This window comes from Budorcas taxicolor, chromosome 3 (assembly GCF_023091745.1).
Source record: "Budorcas taxicolor isolate Tak-1 chromosome 3, Takin1.1, whole genome shotgun sequence".
In the NCBI taxonomy this organism is placed as follows: Eukaryota; Metazoa; Chordata; class Mammalia; order Artiodactyla; family Bovidae; genus Budorcas; species Budorcas taxicolor.
In genome coordinates this window covers 56,662,539-56,684,316 of record NC_068912.1, presented here as the reverse complement: position 1 = coordinate 56,684,316, position 21,778 = coordinate 56,662,539, and the positions used below count along the sequence as shown (strand labels likewise).

The 21,778-nt window shown below is 42.8% G+C and overlaps 1 non-coding gene across 1 annotated transcript; it reads right to left on the bottom strand.

Moving 5' to 3' along the window:
- Positions 1 to 18,080: 18,080 nt before the first annotated feature.
- Positions 18,081 to 18,229, bottom strand: LOC128045863 (small nucleolar RNA SNORA62/SNORA6 family). The gene has a single exon (XR_008199194.1). It is a non-coding gene; the product is annotated as a small nucleolar RNA SNORA62/SNORA6 family (small nucleolar RNA).
- Between the last annotated feature and the right edge of the window lie 3,549 nt (positions 18,230 to 21,778).

Sequence of the window (21,778 nt, the reverse complement as noted above, 5' to 3'; positions counted from 1 at the left end):
CCCCTGCAAAATCCCCTTTCAGTCCCTAGTAAATTGGACTCTTTAATCCCAGTATAATTTCCAGCCTGTTTCTATTAGAAGCTGGGTGTTTCCCACAGTGATTTACTTGGTTGCCCTGCCCAGAAGGGACCAAAGACATCAGCTACCACTGACTCTTGCTGATTGGACTGAAAGATGAACAGAAAGAGGCAATGAGTGCCGCCTGGTTCCCAAAAGACGTTAGACTGAAAGAAGCAAGCTTTCCTGGGGGAGGAAAGGACAGTTTAAACATAGTGTTAACATTGACCCAGATGGATTTTATTTTTTTTAAGTCTCAAATCTGACAGACCAGTTTTATCCATTTTTGAATTATAAAAAAAGAGGTAGAGACCTGAAGTTTTCAGACCCAGCTGTGCTACCAAATTTAGGACATGGTTTTCTTTACCTGAAACATTATGCACTGTAGGATGATGCAGTGATCTCTAAGTTTTCTTTTACCTTGAAAATTCATGAAAAAGAATCACATATGGCCACCCTGGATGGCAATATTGCTACTGTATGTTTTCTTTAAACAGAGTCTCAAATCCATTCAATATGAAGTAGATTAGTAATAGGAACCAGAGACTCTGAAGAGGCCACCCTCATATACAGGGAATTTACTGTCTTGCCCTGTGTATTTTGTGTTTATTTCTGCTGACTCCTAGGTGGGGGTTGATTCTAGGGAAGTAACACTTATTAGAATCCAAGTGGAGGGAAAAAGTTTCTCCCTCATCTCTCTTTCCCAAACAATCTAGCTTAGTTCATCATCTTGTGTTGACATTACTTATGAATGCTAATGAGCTCATAAATGCTAATTAATAACTCCATGTGCTTCTATTTATTGGCAAATATAGAGATCCAGGTGCAGCGTAGACCTGGCCCCAAACACAGTACCTCTCTCCATCTCTGAGCTGAGAATAGGGGTAGGATGATTCCTGCAGTACTGCTGAAGTCGGGGGCCTTTACACATCTTTTAATACATGCAGGAACTATGATTAAAGTCTCACAAAATTATTGGCTTCTGATTTCTCGCAGAGGAAAGAAACTGGGGTAAAATCCAGCAAACAGCAAGGCTAGGTTGGACTCTCAATCTCTAGGGAGGGTCAAAGCTCAGTGGTGGACAGGGCACCCTCCCCAGCATGCCCTGGAGGCACTGCCACCTTGGCGCCGAGTGGGAGATGCTGAGAGCGCCACATGGAGGAACAGAGGGAAGGGCAATGGGGCTTTGGGGGCAGCACTCAGCACCTTTGTTCTCTTACAAATGCAGCTGCCCTGTCCCCTCAACACCAACTTTTGCTCTAAAATCCTCACAGTGCTATCGTGTAGTTACTATTTATTACTACTCCTATTTGAGCATTTGGTAGACTGAGGCAGCAGGGTGGTGTCACTTAGCCAAGCTCACACAATAAATCAGTAGCCAAGCCAGGATTTGAACATGGCCTTCACCTTGAAGGGGGCTTCCCTGGTGGCTCAGACAGTAAAGAATCTGCCTGCAATGTGAGAGACTCAGGTTTGACATCTGAGTTGGGAAGATCCCCTGGAGAAGGGAATGGCTACCCACTCCAGTATTCTTGCCTGGAGAATTCCATGGACAGAAGAGCCTGGCGGGCTACAATCAGTGAGGTTGCAAAGAGTTGTACACAACTGAGCTACTAACATTTTCACTTTTACTTCATCACCTTAAAGGAAACCTGTTTCTAGACCGCAGCCTGGGGTGCAGTCCCAGGGCTACTGGGCTACTGGGGACCCGGACGCTGGGGGCAGTCCTCCTCAGGTGGCTCTGGAGTCAGAGCCTTGCTCCCTAGAGGCCCTGCATCCCCTGCCTATTCAGGGCCAGTTTTCCTTCCAGCCTGAAGGGCTGGGGATTGGACCCACTTCCTCTTCCCAGATGTAATTGCTTTTGACCTCCAGAGCCTCTCCTGACTTGGGAACCACCCTTTCCCCTTCAGTGCTCCCCAGTCCTCTCCCTTCTCCGGGCCTGCTGGAGAGTCACTGTTGAATCGACTTGGGACCTCCGCCTCTTAGGGAGGAGCTGTGCCCCCTCCAGGGGAGAGGAGCCGAGGCTGAACACCCACATCCTGATAGATCCAGGCTACCCAGTGGTGTAAACTCATAGTGTAAGCTATGAGCATCTCCAGAATAGTGGAACTTCTCTTTGTGAAGAAAGAGAAGACCTTTATAAACCCCACGCTGTTTTCAAAGAGGCTTTCTGGGTGGCACGGCACAGTCAAAAGCTTGAGAGGCAGCAGGAGAATCACTAACTCTGAGCCAGTGCAACGGGCTTTTGAAGGGTGGGGCGTGGGAGGCAGGAGAGGAAGTTCCCCACAGCCCCTGTCTCCGTGGGTGTGATGAACATGTGGGTAGTTGACACCTCTGCTGCGGGGCTCCTGGGTCCCCACTCCTGGCCTCATGGCGCTGGTGGGAGGGGGCCCCACCAGCCCCCAGCAGTCTCTCCAGGGATAATTGCTCATGTCTGTTTCTTCTCTTTCCCAGGCCTTGGAGAGTGTTCCAGGAAGGGACCTGCTACAGTATGATGACCTGCAAAGGCAGCCCTCCCACCTACATTTCAAACTCCAAGTCAGCCGTGTCAGTCTGAAGCAGGGCTGAGGATGATAATGGGTCAAATGCAATTAGCAGCCGAGAGCATTGTGCATTGCCATCTGATTTAATTTTTTGCCCATCAGATTCCAAGAATCTTAGTGCTTAAAAGCAACTGAACAATTGCTCTATTGTGCTGAAATAAAGCCCAGTTAATTCAAAAATCAATTGCACCACCAGGTGGGGAACACACTGGCCCCAAACAGATGGGGTCGAAAACTCCCCCAAAATGCAGTCTTGCTAAATTAAAAACTTGATCCAGGAGTGGAACAAATAGGGAGCCATGAATGGAATGGAGTCAGGTCCACTCAGGCGAATTCTTTCTTCTCCCCTTCTTTTCCCTTCCTTTTAAAAAAGAAAAATGTGCCATTCCATGTCTATCAGTGTCAGCGTCTGTGCAGAGCTTAGCAGTTCAGTGTCTTGCTTTAATTAGTCTGAAAATTAAAGGGCAACTCTGGGCCAATGTGAGTGATTATGAAAATAAAATACATGTACATCCCATGCAATCCTCTCCTTTAATTAATAGTCTTGTAAACTGTACGGCTCACTTTAAGGCGGTCTCACAGTATAACAAGTCTATTTAAATATCCACTTAATACTTAACAAAATGTGAGGGACATACTGTAGCATACGGTCCCTTCTCAGGTTTCACTGTCTGAAATTTTTCAAAGCTGACCCAAGTCAACCTGAAAAATGTTTAACACCCTAGGCTTGAACACAAGAAACTCTGTGATGAACAGACATTCAATTACATTTTTTAAAAGTGAGAAGCATTTTTGTAAAATAGAGACTCTGGAAACTAATTGGCAGCCACGAAACTTGTGAGCGAAGGCCAGATCTTGTGGGGAACTTTTACTACAGTAACACGACTCAAAGAAAATGTGAATAAAAGGCATCTTTGTTTCCCAGTCAAATTAGCTGATTAAGAAATAAAACATCTTAACGTGTTTTTAAATGTAGAATTAATTATTTATATGAAAAAATTAAAGGCAGGTTATGTGAAATTCTACTCGGTGTGTGAAGTGAATGGGGCAGGAAGAGTAATCCTTATAGACTCATCTTAGGTCATGAAGACAAAACTTAAGGCAAGCTGAATATTAAGAGCTTTGTCAGAAAAAAATTGCATTCAGATCACAAGTTGTGCTTCCCATTTTGATTTTCAAAGTGCAGATTCGTTATGGTACACATGAAAAAATGTGATTCAGAACAAGAAAACTGCTTTATAGAGGCTGTGTCCTGACAATTGAGGGGAAGAAGAAAATACAGCTATACAAAGAGCAACGCTTACTTCTGAGAGAATACAGGTCTTTTTCTCTAAGGAACCCAAAGAAGGATTCACAGGAAGAATTTGAACAGGCCGCTCTTTATTTTGCTAATGGGTGAGTTTGGAACTCAGGAAAACAAGAAAACCTAAGTTACTTGTTAGGCTCAGAAAAGAAGTAGGCAGGTGACCTTTGACATCTTAGGCCTCCTCGTCTCAGTCCAAGTCCTCTGGCCCTGACCTCTTAACATTCCAATATCCTGAAGCCAGGCCCTGCCTGAGCCAAGGTTGCAAATTATCTCTGAGACGTGGATAAACACCCACTGAGTCAGTGTTTTTCAAGGTGTGGTCTAGGGACCACCTGCACTGGGGTTACCTGGAGAATTTTCAAAAATATAGGTTCCTGGGCCCCAGGAATTACTGGACCAGAGGAACGAGGTTCAGAATTTTACCTTTTGAACACATTGCCCAGGACTCTAGAAGGATGCTGAAGTCTGAGAATCACCATGCCAGAGGCCACTTAGAGAGACCAGAGGAGTAAACTTCCCGACGTTTCTTTAATGGATTCCCTTTAGTGAAAGGCATTAACTAAAATGCGAAAGCCTGTCCACAAATCCTTCACTAAACAAAAAAAGTCCTCCAGCCATTTTCTCCATTTCTCATGGCATCTCTTCACAGAGGGAGTATAGGAAGGCTTTGTCCTTTAAAATAAGTTCAGTTAGTACTTGAAAAGTCGTTTGGCAGGAGATGAGGGATGAGACAAAGGGGGAAGATTAATGACGAACAGAATCAGAGTCCTTGCTAAAATAAAAATGGATTCACACCCAACTTCTTATGAAGGCTAAGACATATGGCAGCTCATGTGGGAAGCGAGCGTGTTTAGTAGAAAGAGGTCCTGCTGCAGAGCTGTGTGATATAGGGGACAGCTTTCTCAGCCAAAAACAGAACATCACATGCTCTGGGAGATGCACCGTCTCTCTGATGTGATGAGAGGCTGACTTTCTAAAACTTGAGCAAACTCCGTCCGAATGGCTTTAATAAGTTTAATGAGCTTCTCAGAGTTGAGATGATCAGGTTTTGGGGTTTAGATCTTGGTTTTGCTCTTATCTGATGCGTGGCCTGACAGCCAATCATTTTCTGTGACTGTTTATGGAAGCCACTGATAGCTGAAGTTTCCTCATTTGTAAAGTGGAAGTCACAATCCTCCATCATTTCTGAGAACTGGAAGGAGGAAAGTGCCGGCCACTAGGAATCGTGTCTGAGTTTCAACTACAAACCATAGACTTTTGAGAGATTTTAGCAGGAAAATGCCAGGACATACCTGGAGGATGTTTTTGTTTCCCTTTCTGTTTTTTAAAGGGAGAAAGAGCAATCATTTGTACTTTGTGACCTGTTATGCACCAACCTTAAAGCAGCAAGGACCGGACTCCATTAATTACTAGGGCTCATTCAAAGTTATAAATACACAGATATACAAAAGATATTTACAAATATGGCTTATTATGCTTACAGTAGCAACAACAGGAGTTCAGTTTTAGTCCATGGAAAATTGCTGCTTAATAAGAACTTTCCCAAACCCATGTCCCCTTTGAGATAAAAATTTCCACACTAAGTTTCATCACCCTACTAGAATTTCCTTTGGAATGTTTGTGCTAAATTCCTTTCTCCCTGATTGAAATATACAAAACAAAATCTAGCTTCAAGACTTAAAAAGTAATGCACTGAAATGCACAGATATATAGAGACAGTGGGCTGAGGGAAGCAGCAGAGAGTTGGGGAAATGAATTAAACTCCCCAATAATTAAGAAATGATTTACTTGGCACATTCAGAATTTGGATTGCTTGAACAGTAGGGCAGTGTATAACTTCATTATGTGCCATGGGCAACCCCAGCACCGACTCAGTTTTGCTGCAAGAAGCCTTTTTTATTTTTTCAGTATTTCCTGACTTGGTATGTGCAGTTGTGAACTTAATTAACACACTAGTGATTCTGTACCCTCAGGGAAAAATGGTAAATTTTGTAAAATATAAACAGAAAAAAGAGAAAGTTTCTTTCCTTTCTGTTCATAGTTGTTTTTATTCCTTCTTTTATGTTATGCATTAGGAAAACATGAAAGGCACATGCTTTGTAGAGCCCATTTCTGGACCCCACTAAGGCACGATATTGAGGAACTCCTCTAAATCACTCTTGTATCTTATAGACCAGTGGTCCCCAGCCTTTTTGGCACCAGGGACCAATTTCATGGAAGACATTTTTCCTGTGGACTGGAGGAGAAGGGATGGTTTCAGGATGATTCAAGCGCATTACATTTACCATGTACTTTATTTCTATGATTTTATACTAGCTCCACATCATATCATCAGGCATTAGGTCCCAGAAGTTGGGGACCCCTGTTATGGACCATCCTAGCTGCTTTTGGATGAGAGAAAGCAGGGATAATAGGTAGCAAAAATTAGCTCTTTCGATGATAGCACTGCATCTTATGCCTTTTTTTTTTTTTAAATATTGCTCTCATATGGAAGTAGCTTGAACAATTCCCTTTTGAATCAGGCCCTATAAATTTGATCAACATCATTATTTTCTTGAGGCAAGTTTAAACCAATAAAGTTGTCCAGCTTTGTCCCTCTTCTCTCCCACTCACCCTCTTAAAAAAACCAGGGAGAGTCACAACTTTGGCGTGGAGCTTGAGTGTGAAGCTCTGGTACAGAAAAGTCTATGGAAAGATGACATTTATAGATGAGTATATATATTTAATTTCTTGTGTGCGAGTGTGTATGTGGATATATTTCTGCTTCTGTTCATCGAGAATACAACATCATAATTCAGGACATTTTGCTTTATCCAATGAAGAGTTTTTTTCAGCTCTCTTTAATTGGTAATTTAATTACAGAGCTAATTAGGAACAGAGTGGGTGTTGGGATTACAATGAGTGTCTCTAACTGGAAATTCTTACCACTTACAAAGCAAGGAAGTTTTTAAATTATGGAACACTTAAATAATGGATTAATAAGTCAGTAAATACAACTGGATGAGGACAGATCATTCACATACCTGTCAATTGGCAAAACTGAATGGTGTGATCTCTCTAAAAGAGATTATTACTAGCCTCTGCTTCTCACCTGTTCATAGAGGAAAGAAAAGAAAGTTTCTGTCTCTGCCTCAGTTTCCCTACTCCTCTGCCCACTGCAACTGACACCTTTGTTCCAGGGCAGCACGGTAGTATTTGGAGGTAGTTGAAGCATGGACGGGGGCACAGGGGTTTTTAGCACAGACCAGGTGGTCCTTTGGGTCTGGTCTTGGGTTCATGAGACAGAGAGGGCTGTAGCTGAGTGATATAAACCCATGCCCTGCCTGTCCCACCCATGAAATGAGGCACTATGAGGGCTGAGCTTGGTGTGAGTGCAGGGTGGGGAATAACTAATAATTGACCCAGAACAGAGACTTTGTATGTGGAAAAGACTTGTTGCTGATCTGTTTAGGGGAAACAATCATTTGTTCATTCATCAAACATTTAGGAATGATGTGTGGGTGGCTACTACCCTGTAAAGAATCCTCACACAAAATAAAAACACCAAATGTAAATACACTGTCTCTTTGAATGCAAAATACAGAGAATTCCCTACAGGACAAATTCCACAAATGTCTCAAAAAAAAAAAAAAAAAAAAAGGCTAGATCAGAATTTTATCTCTTGGGCCTCCTTATTGGGAAGGTTTCATATGGAAAGGTGGGGAGCCAGAGAGGCCACAAGTCTGTGGGGAAAATGCTAAAGGCGATCCAGGTCCAGAGGATAATTTGGATGGATTACAGATTCATAGCTCTCTGCAGTATCTGCAGGGGAAGGTGTGTGTGACAGGGGAGAAAGGAAGAACAAGAGACCATTGGGGCTAAATCCACAGATAATCCTAAACCTGGTTTCAGCCAACAGCCTGACTCAGGTTCATTTTCCCCAAACTCTGGACCAGAATTACTGTTGTCAACTAAACTGATTGGAGCTTTGCTGGTTTCCTTCTGCTGCAAGTGGCATGGCCAAGAAAGGCCTCAATGGGCCAGGTCAGGAAGAGGCACAAAGGAAACTAAGGGTTCTGACCGGTTCACAAACCAGCTGTGACCCCGCCCTCCTCCACTCCCAGCAAAGAGCAGCTTGCAAATGAAGCAGGAAAGAACAGTTAGCTTCCCCCAAACAAAGGATTACTTGCTGAAGGAGAACTTAAAAAAAAAAAACTATTTAATTTAAATATGCCCTTTTTGAACTAATAAAATCATTGGGCAACTGACCCTTCCCTAGGTCTCGGCAACCCTAAATTTTTTTTTATAAAATTTTAAATTGGAGGATAATTTCTCTACAATGTTGTGTTGGTTTCTTTCATATAAAAACATGAATCAGCCATAGGTGTACATACGTCCTCTCCCTCTTGAATCTCCCTCCGACTCCTCTAGGTTGTCACAGAGCAGCGGGTTGAGCTTCCTGTGTTATACAGCAGCTTCCCATATGAAGGAGTACTTTTATGAGCCCAAGGTTTTAGAACTATGGTCAGTTTCTCCTCGTTCCCCAAAAGAAAGAACTTCCTGATGTTTTTTTTTTTTTTACACTCTCACCCTAAATAACTCTTTTTGTGCTAAAGCTTCCACATGTTGGGCTAAGAAGGATAGATTCCTTATAGTTTTATTTGTTTGTTCTCTGCCTTGCTTCAAAAATGATTTAGGCTGAGATGTCTCATGCTATCCAGCACAAAGGAAAGGAGATTATGACCACCCAAATGGACAGAGGCTCAAAAGAAATAAATCAAAAAAGGTTCACCCTTAAATATTATCTTTTCATTAAATTATTTAGTTCACAGTTTCATCAGAACATTCTTTCATTTATTTAATAAATCCACCAATATCTATTGAGGACTTATGATGGGTAAGGGTCATATAATTTTAATCCAGACCCAATTCTTTCTGAGTTTCTAGTCAGACTGGAGAGGTGGTGTGTGCACAAATATTATGTTACTTGACAGAGGATAATAAATTCCATGTGTGAATGGCAGAGTCAGGAGAAAGCAAGCTGTCTTGCAGCTGAGCTAATCAAGAAAGTCTTCATGGAAGGAGAGGGTGGGGCTCAGGTTGGGTCATAGGTTAGGGAGGAATCTGATAGACAGGGTTGAGGGCAGGGCATTCTGGACACAGGCTTACATTTACTGAACACTTACTTTTTGCCAAGAACTGTGGTAAGTACTTTATATGCATCCAACTCATTTAATTTTCACTACGACCCAAAGAATGTTTATTTTTCCCCAATGCAAGTTGTAACAATAATTAAGCTTTGTTAGGCATTTAGTATGTCTCAGGCATTTTGGCTAAGTGGTTTACATGGATGGATGAAGTCTTTTATTCTTCAAAGCAGCTCTTCGAAGAGGGTACTTTTATTTTTATTATTCTCATTTTACAGATGAGGATGTCAAGGCACAGAGAGGTATGTAACTTGCCCAAGTTTACCCAGCAAGTGAGGGGCAGAGCTGTAACTCCAGGGCCCTCCTTCATTTTTAATTCTGTCCTCCTATTTCCCATAGGAAAAGCCACAGAAACAGGACGACCTAATGAAAATGTCTAAAAATTCACTATTGACATTTGTTGGGAATATGTTTGCAAAACTCACACAAATTGAAACATTTTAATAGTGACCGACCTAGGAAAACATTTAAATTTTATGCTTAACAACCCATGTTGAAACAGAGGTAAACAATAATTTTCAACTCCTGACTTCTTGTCTCTGCTGAGTTACAGAGCTGTGGTGAGTAGTAGAAGCTCTGGAGGTGGGGGTGGAGGGAGCGGGGAGAAGAGAAAGGGTGGGTGTAGGGGAGATGTTTGAGCAGCATGTCTCTAGCGATGGCCCAAGTCATGTCTTTCCCCAGAGCACCGACCTCATTCAGATTATTTGAGGAAGTCTTTTTGCTGAATGTGCTGATGCAGAAGGGGTGGAACTGGATGGTCAGAGGAGTATGTCTGGCCATGTTGCCTCTAGAATGGAGCTTGTCATGTCTACAGCCACCTGGGTATGTGGTCACTCCTCAGATTTCAGTCCTATAAGAATGATCTTGATAGCTCATTTGTTCTAAGAGTGACATGAGAGGTGAAGGATTCAAATAGCACCCTTAAAGGGTAAATGTTATTTGTAATTTTGTCTAAAGGTCCTTGCCTAGCATTCTATAGCTTTCAAAGTGGTTTCCCTTGGGCTCTATCACTGGACCCCACAGACTTAGCAGAGAGAACAGGGCAATTGACAGATAAGGAAATGAGGCTGAGAAACTTAAGTCAGTGGACAAGGACACAGGTCTCAGGATTGGGCCCAGCGCTCTGCCTCTGGTACAGACTCGTTCTCTGATGGTCACTACGTTCAGTGAGCTCCTCCCTGCTCTGATGAGCAGGGCCTGGGTGATCAAGAGGCGGACAAGTAGGGAGTTTAAACTTGACACAAGCTGAAATTCTGGGGGAGAAAAATGGCCAGCCTCCTCCAGGTGGAGCAGGAGAGGGAGACTAGAACAATAGAAAGAATTCAGAACAGAGAGGTACTAGCTTCATTTTTTTTTTAATGGGGAAACATCATATTCAAAGTCTTGGAGAGAAAACCCTAAACAGAATCCCTGAACCTAAGATCTTAATCACCTTGGAGGGAAGGAATCTCAGTGGAAAAGGAAACTAACATCCGTGTGTTCATTGGACAAACCTTTTCACAGGCACTGCTCTGGAACCAGACACCCAGATGAACGAAGGTCTTATTCTTTTCAGAAGCCATGGTGAGAGTGAGGGTGGGTAGAGAGACAAGGGACAGCATAGGACAGACTAGAGGAACTCTGTGAAGGAGCCAGGAGAGGACAGAGGAGGGGCACCAGCTACTCCAGGGGACCGACCCTGTGCCAGCATTTTCTAGATGCCTTTATGTAGGATACTTCAGAGCAGCCTCACATCCGGTGATGTAGGCATCACCACCCAATCTTCAGAAGAGAAAATGAGGCTTACTGAGGCTGAGAAACTTGCTTCAGATGACATGATGATAAAGGGGAGAGGAAGATTGAAACACGTTTGACTCCAAAGCTTACACTGTTAAAACGTCCACATTCTGAGTGAGCAAAGTGATGATCATTTTTATCTATTCCACTTGTGAATAGTGTGACCTATTTTCTCTGTGTCTAGGGAGAACAGAAATGGCATAGGAGTGGGCTTTGGGTCAAAGGTGAGCAGATGCATGGCAGAATGGGGGTTTCCTTGCATTCCTTTCATTGCATGGAAGTTCTGACAACTAACTAGTAAATTTTGCTGATCTTTGATCCCAAATCTCTGAGTGGCAAACCAAGAGTCCCAGAAAAGAGAACTCACTGTTGTGCTGAGCCGTGCTTTCTTTCTACCCCTGCTCAGCTTTTTAACTACTTCTCTAAGGGGATCTGTTGACCTGAGTATTTTAAGAAGAAAAATGTTCATTGGCTTGGTGACCTTCACGGACAAGACATGACCAGTTGTGTCCCAGTTGTTTTCCAGGAGGCCTGTGTTGGGCAGGCCGTGAGTTTCCTGGGCTTACCCCACACCCAGCATCTGGAGCCCCATGGCTGGGGCGGCAGTGTGCAGAGAAACTGCTAACAGACACCTGGCCGCCTGAGCCTGGGCACTGCGGGGGTTAACTTCAAAACGGCTTCCCACCCTTGGATAATTATTTCATCAGAAATGAAACCTCTGGTGTTCTCTGGCCTCATTTTGATACCTGCCATCCTTCCTTTCCCTCTTTGGAGTCCTATAGTAATGTCATTAAAGTCCCTGGAAAATGTCAGCCGAAACCAAGGTTTCTGTCGGTTATAACCTATGAAAAATGTATTGGATTTAATATGTTTGGTTTGGGAAATCAGTTTTTGTCCACTATAACCAATTGTCCATAATAACCATGTCTGTTGTAAGTGGCATGCACTGTAATAACCCTCATATAAAGGGTAAAATGAAAGACAAACCGTTTCAGATGGTAGCTGGAGCCGTATCAATATAGATCACTGCCTACGTATATCAAATGATTGATGGCCATTTTTAAGGCTTTTTCAATTCAATGCCAGTGCTGTCTAACGGCAGTAAAGCACACAGTATTTGCTGATACCCTTCCTGATAAACCGGCTGGTTGCAAGTGAGAACAACTTAAGGAGTGAAAAGGCTCTGGGAGCCATCTCTTTCAAATGATCCACTCTCAGTGTCCTGGTGGGAGGACAGTCCTCACTGCAGGAGACGCAGTCGGCTGGAAGCAGGCAGCAGATCGGCAGCAGGACCTGTGTCCAGGTCCCGGAAGGGGGGCCACCTCCCCAGAGCTGTCCTCACCGCTGGTAAGGAGAGATTGAGATGTGACTTTGAGGGAGAGGACCATTTTGGCTTCCTTTGCCTAAGGATGGCAAACACATATGTGTACCATGCGGAGCTTGTTATATTTGTTTATTCATTTAATCCTCAGATAAATCCCATGACTTCTGAACTCCCATTAGCCCCATTTTCACAGTTGGGGAAGTGGAGGCACACAGAGGCTAAGTCCCTTGCCCAGGATAGCAGTTAGTGAGCGACTCAGCTCAGAATCACACCAGGTCCCCTGGATCTGGAGTCTGAGCATTTTAGCCTCTAGGCTGTTCCATCTTTCAGGTCACAGAAGTGTATATGAGCTCCCTTATAGGTGGAACCTAAGATAGCCAAACTGATAGAAGCAGAGAGTAGAAGGGTAGTTATCAGGGGCTGGGGGTAGGCGACACAGGAGGTGATGATCTAAGAGTCTAGAGTTTCAGTTATGCAAGATAAATAAGTTCTTGAGACCTACTACACAGCATAGCACCCATAGCTCTCAACACTGCATTGTAGACTGAACTCTTGCTAAGAGGGTAGATTATATGGTAAATGTTCTTGCCACCCACAGACAAAATACTAAGAACAATACAATGACGACTACTACTATTACTACTACTACTACTAATGGGTGCAGGAGAAAATTCAGGACGTAATGGATTAATCTATGACCTGGATAGTGGTGATGGTTTTACAGGTCTTCGCTTATCTCCAAACCCACTGAATTGGTATATATTAAATGTAAGCAGACTTGTACATGTCAGGCTTACTTTAATAGAGTGCTTTTTCTTTTTAGAGTGTGTGGATATTTAACTGTGATTTCTTGGAGTAAATGTTGAAATCTCAAGAGGCTGTTTGTTGCTGACAACCATGCCCAGAAGCACCTGCTAATACCCTCATCTTGGTGGAGATGCCTTCACTTTTCTTCCAAGCCCTTCCGCAGCACCGCAGTGCCAGCTGACAACCTCACTCTCCCCCACGAACATGCACCAAATGTGACTGTTCAGACCAGGCACACATGCCCCCACACATACATGCCCTCATACACACACACACACACACACACACACACACACACACACACACACACACATCCTCTCACCCACATGCCCACAGGAACCTGCCCCTCTCCTGCAGGATGTATTCATATTTACTGTAAACAAGTATTTGCATAATTGCCTTTGAATGTAAGTCTCTCAGAACAGCCCATACACTCCTGGAGGCAGAGATCATTTGTCTCATTCATGGCTGCCCCTCCATTATAGCTTGACAATGAGCTTGGCACGCAGGAGGGCTCAGGAATTGCTAAAGAATCAGTAACATGAGTGAAATTCTGGAAACTTCTGAATTTCAATAATTCAGAAATGCAATTCAAAATTCTGAAATTCAGTACTGGAAGGAAAGAAAATATTTTATCTGTCTTTCCTGTCCTTTATCCAGAATGAGAAATGTGATAAATCTTATTGAAAGGATTAGTTTCCTTAAAATATCCACGCCTTTGTTAAGGAAATGAAACTTCACAAATGCCAGAACTCGCCAACATAATTTAAGTGCAACTTTCATAAGTATCTGAATTCCAGATAACACTTGCACACACACGCATGTTCACGCGCACCCAGTGTGTGCCCCGTTAAACCCACCATGCCCACACAGCTGCTTTCATGTCCTCTGTGAAGCTTCCTTCCTCCTGGGGAGCAGGCATCAAAGGGGTTACCCCCTGTCTCTGAGGAATCCTCCTGACGTTCACTTGCTTTGGGAACACATGCGGACACTCACAGTTTAGCACATGGGCCCTGTCTTTTCAGCTGTCTTTTAATCTTTGATAAATTGAACAAGCGTGGAGAACTTGCCGGTGACAACCAGCTCGGCTAAGACTGCAGGGATGAAAACCATGTCAGTGGAGTCCCTGAAAGTCCTCCAGTGTGCTTGAAGCATATAAAGAGAACACTTGATCCCGGCTATCAAAGGGTGCAGAAAGATCAAGAAGAATCAAATCTGATGGTGTGCCAGAAAACACCTGCAACAGAAGGTCATTACTTCCCCTCGTTAAAACAGCCTCAGTTCTGGGGCCTGATCTGAAGCTTAATTGAAATGTTTCAAACAGTGGATCATAAGGAAGATGAGGCATCCCCTGTCCATTTCATGACCTTTTCTAAGAAAGGCAGATTGGTAATAAGGCAAAAAAAAAACACAACCCCTGAGCGATTGCCTGAAGACAGCCAAGCCTCTTAATGATATGAGCTGCAACACCTTTCTTGGCAAGGAGGATCTGCCCAGGGTGCGGAGCCAAGGAAGCCTCCACGAGAGGGCAAGAGGACATGGGCCTTGGCCTCCCAGACACTCCCCTGGATCTGCTTCCCCATCCCCATTTCTGTGACCTTCCCTTTTCTGAACAAGAACAGAGGGATACCAGATGCAACACTACCTCTGGGATAATAATCGTCCGTTGTTCCAAACGTTATTCTTGTGGTGTAGAGGGTCCATCACCCCATCACGCTCCTTTCATAATCTTTCTATCTAGCTTGTGTCATCACACATGACCCCGTTGATAGTGGAAGATGAGGAAGGCCCTCCAGGTCCGCAGAGGATGGGACCGTAGCAGGAGGGGACGCTGGCAGGAGATAACTCAACTCAGACCTTATCAATTTTTCTGTATCCTGAAAAAAAAATCACAATGCTGCTGCCACTTATGCTTTTCACATGATAATAAATTGCAAGTCACATTTGCCCAGAGATTTAAATGCCGTCTGGCTCTCTTCCCCTTTTTTGGGTGTGATTATCTGCCCTGGCGATGAAGTCCAAGTCTGAAGTCCTGTGATTATCTCAACCTCCAGCTGGCGCATTGTGAAAGTCACTGTTTTGGGGATATTGTTGCAGCTGTAGATAGGAAAGCTTTACAGAAGTTTCTAATCCCATATTCATCTCTGCTTTGGATTCACCTGTCCTAACCTGCTGCAGGGTTTCACTTTCTTAGGTGATTGCTCAGATGCTTCTCTTTGGGAACCCTCTCAGACCTTGTCCTGTAAGGTCTGGTCCACAGCATCAGTACGTGTTAGAAATGCAGAGTTCCAGGCCCCACCCTAGACTTGCTGATCAGATCTGTGGCTTAACCAGATCCCCAGGTGATTCAGATGCAGATTAAGGTTTGAGACAGATCTTAGGAAGAAGGCTTCCCAGGTGGTAGAGTGGTAAAGAATCTGCCTGCCAATGCAGAAGGCACAAGAGATAGTTTTGATTCCTGGGTCCAGAATGATCCCCGAGAGGAGGAAATGGCAACCTGCTCCAGTATTCTTGCCTGGAAAATTCCATGGACAGAGAAGCTTGGTGGGCTACTGTCCATGGGGCTGCAAAGAGTTAGACACAACTAAACATACAGAGACTTCACTTTAGGAAGGAGAAACTTTCTTGGTTGGGTGGGTTTGAGAAATCATGCTGAACATTCCTGGGCACAGAACACCTTTCTAAGATGAGATTTAGTTAACTCAGTGCTGAGCGGGCCCAGAGGGATGCTCTGTTTCTCTCATACAGTTCTAATGAGAAAGGGTTAATAAGTTCTTCAACAGCTGGAGCTATTTTGCAATCAAGGACCAACATAAAAAGACAGCAGGCCAGGCACAAAGGCCAGCCTGCCAGAGCTGTTGGATTAGAGCTCCTGAGAGAGCCTCAGAGAAAGTACTAGTCGTGACTTCTGACTTTATTAAACTTTGTGTGGTGGCAAAGTTTGTTTGAACTTCACTAAATCCTCCAAATAAAAGACTAGCTTCAACCATCTGGTTCTCTAGGATGAAATAATATAATTCAGGACATGCAATTATCAATAATTGTTTTAGGACAGTTAAGAATGGAAACTCTTAGTCCCACCTGCTCTGTTTCCCCCTTGAAAGTATTTTTTCCACTAAACCTTTTGAATGGAAAGTTGAACCAGGAAAGTTTTTTTATATCTTGCTTTGGGTGTTGATTCTATCTCATTTAATCCTAGTATAACTTTGCCTTGAGAATGCAAATTTGCTCCCCCTGAACAAATATACAATCTACCTAGATTTTTTTTTTTAACTTTGCTTTCATTATTGTCTGCATTTATGTTATCTTTAAATTGGTCCTTCATTCTTTTCTTCCTGACTTTCAGTCCCATGATATTTTGGGGTTCTCTTAATATGCAACACTTTCCCAAAACATTTTCCTATTTTTCTTTCCTATTAGCCTTCCAAACCAGATACACTGAAAAAGCATTTACTGAAATGTCAAAAAGGATTCTTCTATTGAGATATATTCTAATGTCATTTTATATAATTTTGAAAACAAGAAACCCAGTTTTCAATCTGTAGCCCTTACTTCCCCAGACTCCAGAGTTTTGGGGTCACTTTCTCAAGTACATCTTCTCTGGAGGTTTTCTATGACTATGAGTAAGAACAGAGCCTTATTTTGAGCTCTAAGTTCAGAGTTCCTGGATGATCTCAGGGGAATTCCTGTCATCTGCCAAGTGCATTTTTCTTACCCGAAAAGTGAGGTAAGTGCCATCTCCTTATCTTCAGGAAAGTGAGAAGGCTAATGAGGGGGCAATGAAGTCTTCAAGCTTGTTCTCTACAGAGACAGGTGCCCTGAACCTAACCTGCTTCCTGTAGAATCCACACTACCCTTTGTGATCCATCTCCTCTATCTCATCAACTGGTCTCACTGAACCAGGCGCCTGAACACCAAAGGCCGTTTAGCCCTGTCTGTGAGTGCTCTTCCTTCTGTGGGATAAGCTTTCCCCCTTGCCTGCATTAGACCTCTTTCAACATTTCCATCCCCTTTTTTGAGCAGCCCTCCCTGATTTTCCCCAGGTCAAGTTCACTACCCCTTCCTTGGTAACCTCCACTGTTCACTATACAATTCTTCATCACTGAATCTATCACCTACATTGTATATTTACCTACATTGTGCATTTTTTCCCAAAGGTATTATTCTGCCTTCTCAACTAAACATGAGCTTTTAGAGTCAAATATTGTGACTGATTCATGGTGGTGTTCTCAGGACTTGGTTTGACAGTTTGGCAAATGGTTATAGAATAAGTGAATGCATGGCTTTCTAGACCAGGCTGCATTTGATTACTATAAAGAGAGTTTTGTATAGGACTCTTTGGTCACAAGCAACAGAAACAAACTTGAACCTCATTATGCAAAAAGGAGAGAATTTGTTATGAGTTCCAGGATGTCTCATGGAACCCAAGTGTAGGAATGCAGCCAGACTCTAGGGCAAGAATGGAACTAGATTTTTTTTTTTTTTTAAAAGAAACTGTTTTCCATCAACTGAATTTTCATTGTAAGAGTTTGTGGAAAAACAGTTCAAGACCACTTAGCAATTTTTCTTACCCATTCAGTGGCCTGAGCAGTGGAGCTGCAGGCCAGTCTGCAGTGGCAGGCTGAGCGAGGAACTGCTGAACAGGTGCAGAAGACACCTGCAAGCCTTCAGACCAGTCCACCCCCTCAGGCTGAGCAGCAGTGAACTCTGGAGCTGGAGTGGGACATCCACCCTGAAGTTCCTCCTTGGTCACAGCCTTCTCAGCCAGCACCTGCTCTTCCTTTTCAGTCTGCTCAGGATCTCTGTAGAAGCAGAGATCAGGCATGACCTCCCACGGGTGTTCACAGGAGATGGCACCCACACGTGTGCAGGACTTCCCAAATGAGCATCCACCACATTAGACCCACTAAGTGAGCTCCCTTCCTAGGATCTTGCAACAGGATACATCAAGTTAGTTTGAAAACAGAAAGATCAAGTAATGCCTGAGAAGAGTAAGAAGTACCGGGAAAAAGCAGAAGAAAGCACAGGCTATTTTTTAAATGTCTTCATCTCTCCTTAAAGCTCTCATGTTAAAATTATACTTTTATAGCAAGTATTACTATCAAACTCCATTCTTTAGGCCAGAGACCCTCGAGGTGCTAGCGAAAAACTCGCTCCCATTTAGCACACTACCTATACTTGTGAGTTCATCGGCCAGTGGCTTCAACGCCGAGCTCTAACAATGTGCAGATGGAGCTAGAAACTTAAAAAGGTTGCTTTATTTCTCATTTCTGCTCTTATGTATTCATTTGCCACCTCCTTCTCCTCCTCTTCCTCCCTCTCTCTTTCTTTCCCTCTTTCTCTCTCCCTCTCCCACAAACTCCCTATGGGTTTATTGTTTTCTCAGATCACATGAAGAAACTATATGTTATATATCTAGGCACCTATAGAGTCTAATAAATATTCTCCTGGTTTCAGCTCCAAATACCCAGTAAGAGAACCTGGTTGACCCAACTGGGGTCAAATGTGTACCTGTGGACTAATCATCTGTAGCCAAGAACAGCAGAAATTCCAAGAAAATAGGGCAAAAATAGACACCTCCAAATGTGTCCATGAAAATGATATAATCAGCTAGCAATTTAAATGCCAAACTGGAGATGAGTTTAAATGATTAAACTACATTGTAAAACACTATATTTAATGACTTTTCAGCCTCATGCCACAATAGATTCTATTAAAACATGTGCCTCTGAAATTAATTTTCATAGACTTTTGGAGTCCTTATAGTTTTTAATGTGGCTGTTTGTGTTGTTCTTTAAGTCCCTGATAATCAACTCCGATATTTCTCTAGAAAAATATGAAGCAATATGCCACTTAAGACATATGTTTCTCAGTTATTTAATATGTAGTGTGGCAACTGTAGGTGTCTGGTATTCCTAGAGCTTTTTCAGTTCTGCTCTCATTTAAGATTCATGCAAAACCTTCAATCAAGTCAGGTCACTAGGAGATATTAGTTGTGATAGAAGAAAATGTGGAGGCTTTATTGACACACTGAATTTCAATGCTTGTTTCTAAAGGGGAAAAACATGTCTTTGTCAACAAATTGCATTTCATTTTCTTTCCAAGTCTGTTATTCTGTTGGCTTCCACAAAGTTAAATCTGGGTAAAAGGGGGCTGTCTTTATCCTTGTTCTCCATAGGTTGGGGAACTGAGGATGGATTAACCATTGTAGACAGGATGTCAAAAAGCCTTCTGAGTCTGGGGACCAGCTCACAGTGTGTTTGGAACTGGGTTGGACAATCTCCCAACAAGTAAAAATTACAGTTTCAAAAATAGAAGGGCTATCTTGAAAGGTGAGCTGGAGCAACTATGGGGAGGTTTTCCTTTGGAACTTTGCCTTCTTGTAGCATGCTAGAGGAGTAAATGAGGATTTACATACCTTTGATGTCTGTTATTTTAGATTACTGTCAGCGAATGCCCATTCTTCTTCAGTGATGGCAACTGGATTTTCTAACAAAGAAATATTATCTTACATGTAGCTTCTCAGGTGTGAAATAATTATTATTGACAACCCACCAGAATTAAGACTGGGAAGAGACTTACGCTTTAGTCAGTAGATATTGTGAGCCTATAGTAATAATAGGATTTCCCTGGCGGCTCAGATGGTAAAGCGTCTGCCTACAGTGCGGGAGACCTGGGTTCGATCCCTGGGTCAGGAACATCCTCTGGAGAAGGAAATGGTAACCCACTCCAGTACTCTTGCCTGGAAAATCCCATGGACAGAGGAGTGTAGTAGGCTACAGTCCATGGGGCTGCAAAGAGTCGGACACGACTGAGTGACTTCACTTCATAGTAATAACAATATTAACATTAATAATAGCACCAACACATTTCTAATAGTACTTTATGACTTAGAGATGTCCTAATGATATAGTGACTGTGAAAGCATTTTGTCTTCAGTGATAAAAATATAAAGTTTTTATATTACAACCAATCTTTTTGAGTCATTTAAGTTCTTATATGTTGTGGGTGGTTATGAAAATTTGGAAGCAATGAAGACATTCGTCATTGCTTCAGGGAGGCTTAATTTTATCTGAGGAGGCAAGATTATTACTATGAGACAAATAGAAAAAAAGACAACACTAACGTGTATGATATGGTTTCTAAGAGAGAGGGAATCAAAGAGGTGTAGAACAAAAGTTCCATTAGGTCAGGGAATATTTTTTACTCACCACTGTATCTCTATCACCTAAAACAATGCCTGGAATATAGTAAGTGTTCAACAAATATTGGATGATTGTTAATGAATGAGGATGGACTTAAGCATCACATTAAGATGGATATAATTTGAAAGTAAATGGAGAACAGAGGGAATTCTAGATAATAGGAAAACACCATATGTAGAAAATGAGCAATGAGTATTCTTTGGAGGAAAAACCACTGAAAGATGGATTGTTTTGCAGTGGCCACAGAATGGCTCATAAACTGAAAAGAGCAGATGCAGGAAGAACAAAAGGGAACCTGTCAAAATTACCCTATATCTAGTCCACCACAATACTCCGTTGACTTGGTCTACCAATTTCTCTCCATCTCCGCTATCTCTGTAGCTTCTCTCAGTCTTCTCTCACCTGAACACTGCAACAGCTTCCCAAACATCCATTTACATCCACTCTTGCCCTGCCCCATACATACTGGAGACACCACAACCGGAATGGTCTTCACAAAATTAAAATCTGATCACATTGTTTTTCTGCTTCTCACTGCTCTTAAGATAAAGGTAAATAGCTTGGTCGCTATGACCTTATGTGGCCTTGTCTTGGCCTGCCTGACCAGCATAATTCTGAATCACTGTGCTCCTCACTCTTGTAGTTTTCCCTGCAATATTCTTCTCTGACTCTTTTGAATGTACCATGCTCCCTCCCAAATCAGGGCCTTTGCATATACTCTTCATTCTGTCTGGCAGACTCTTCTTACCACGCTTCTTCCTTTGGGCATAACTCAAGTCATTTTCTTGGGGAATCATTCACAAACTTCTCTAGTATATGCCAAATCCTGTTATTTTATTACATGTTTTCAGACTCTGATATGCATTTCATTACCATGATCCAAAGTGAAGTTGCTCAGTCGTGTCTGACTCTTTGCGACGCCATGGACTGTAGCCTACCAGGCTCCTCCGTCCATGAGATTTTCCAGGCAAGAATACTGGAGTGGGTTGCCATTCCCTTCTCTAGGAGATCTTCCCGACCCAGGGATTGAACCCGGGTCTCCCGCACTGTAGGCAGATAGATGCTTTACCATCTGAGTCACCAGGGAAGAATAATTATTTCCATGACACTCTTACTCCTCTGTTAGACCATAGACTCCATGAGGGAAGGACTATATCTTTTTTGCCCACCATTATATTCTCAATGTCTGTCTCAGTTCCTGGAATTCAACAAATATTGGTTGAGTGAGTAAGTAAATAAATAAGTGAATAAGGGTCTGAATAGTAATGGTGGCACTAGACATGGGAAGCATGGGGTCAACGCAGGCAGCTCAGGGGATAGAATTAGCATGGAAAAGAACATGGTGTTCATGTCAGAAAACCAGGGTTTAAGTCCCGACTTTTCCATCAATTGACATAAATTATTTTGGACCAGTTCCTTAGCTATTTTTAGTCTCTATTTCCTAATCTTTAAATGGGAAACTGTACCACTTGTCCCCAAAGGGTAGCAAAGAATGAATGAGAGAAGGTACACGAAAGTGCTTTGTAACCTACAAAGCTCTTCACGAATATATCTGTTTTATAGCCAGAAATGAC